The sequence below is a fragment of the Prionailurus bengalensis genome, chromosome X (genome assembly GCF_016509475.1).
Source record: "Prionailurus bengalensis isolate Pbe53 chromosome X, Fcat_Pben_1.1_paternal_pri, whole genome shotgun sequence".
Taxonomy (NCBI): Eukaryota; Metazoa; Chordata; class Mammalia; order Carnivora; family Felidae; genus Prionailurus; species Prionailurus bengalensis.
This window is the reverse complement of record NC_057361.1, coordinates 93,433,327-93,434,894: the sequence shown is the minus strand read 5'-3', so window position 1 is coordinate 93,434,894 and position 1,568 is coordinate 93,433,327. Positions and strand designations below refer to the sequence as shown.

The following is a 1,568-nucleotide window of genomic DNA, read 5'->3' as shown; positions in this document are numbered from 1 at the left end:
GACAGGAGCCCAACGTAGGGCTCGAACTCACAAACCAGAGATCATGACCCGAGCCAAAGTCAGAGGCTCAACTGACTGAGCCTCCCAGGTGCCCCAACTAGCCCTGTACTTATTGATACCCTTGCTTAGTCTTTGGCTTTTAATCTCCTGCTACTCCCCTACAAGTGTACGAGTTCAGCACACCACCACACAAGAGCCAGTGTCACTGCAGGTAACAGAGAAATGATGGATATTGTACACAACCTTTTCTTCTATTCTTTTCCATTGCAAAATCACTCAATAGATCAGGTTCGCAATGGCACACACTCCTGTTAACATTGTGATTCAGGATCTTTTATTTTACCCCTTTCTTGCTCTTTGAGGAAGACATGGTCACAGCGACAGCGGAACTTTGGGGGCCCCACGGTCCTGCTACCGACTCACCACTGTTCGCTCTCCTGGAGGAACAAGTCGGTCAGGAAGTCGCACTGTAGCCATGGCTTTTAAAGACACTGGGAAGACACCCGCGGAACCAGGGGTGGCGACTCACTGAATTAGAATTACTCTAACCAGCTGCAATGTAAAATCTTTGGAGAAGGTATGTACTGACTTGATCAAAGGTGCAAAGGAAAAGAATCTCAAAGTGAAAGGACCAATTTGGATGCCTCCCGAGACTCTGAGAATCACTATAAGAAAAACTCCTTGTGGTGAAAGTTCTAAGACTTGGGATCATTTTCAGATGAGGATCCACAAGCCACTAGTTGATTTGCACAGTCCTTCTGAGACTGTTGAACAGATTATTTCCATCAGTATTTAGCCAAGAGTTGAGGCTGAGGTCATCATTGCAGATGCTTACTTACATCGACCTTTTTAATAAGTTTAATATGTTTACAAAAAATATGTTTACAGAAATACAAGTATGATAGTCTGCTAACTGTCCAACCAAACCAGTTATCTTATTTCCCCAGTGGAATAGGAAAAAGAATAACTAGACCATATATTTCCAAACCTCTCTTCAGTTACCTTGGGTCATGTGGCTAATTTTGGTCAATGAGATGTGAATTAGTGAGATATGTATAACCTCCACATGATCTCTAATATACTAAACGGCAACAACAATTTTAGGTCTTTGCTTACTCCTAAATTCTAACATGAAAGGCCTGAGACTCAGTTTTGACCATGCTGATAAAGGCAATTCTTTTCAGTAGCGATGGGCAAACTTTTTCTGTAAAGGGCCAAACAGTAAATATTTTAAGTTGTACTGACTATACAGGGTCTTTGTTGCAACTACTCGAGTCTATCGTAGCACAAAACCAGTCATAGACAATGCATATACAAATGAAAATAGTTGCATTCCAATAAAAGTGTATTTATTAAAAACAGATGGTTGGTGGAACAGATTTGACCCACTGGCTATGATTTGCTGATCCCTATTCTAGGGGGTGGTATATACAAGAAAACAAGAAAAAAGAAACCTCAGAGTCCCTGAATGTCCACCAGTCAAGTCTGGACCCCTGGTATCTGGATTTGTTGTTACATGAGAAATTTCTTTCTCCTGTAAGCCACTCAACTGGGGGAGTCCTTTGTTA

General features: G+C 41.8%; 1 pseudogene; it reads left to right on the top strand.

Annotated features, from left to right (window-relative positions):
* Window positions 1-455: 455 nt before the first annotated feature.
* LOC122477124 lies at window positions 456-853 on the top strand (annotated as a pseudogene).
* The last annotated feature ends 715 nt before the right edge of the window (window positions 854-1,568 follow it).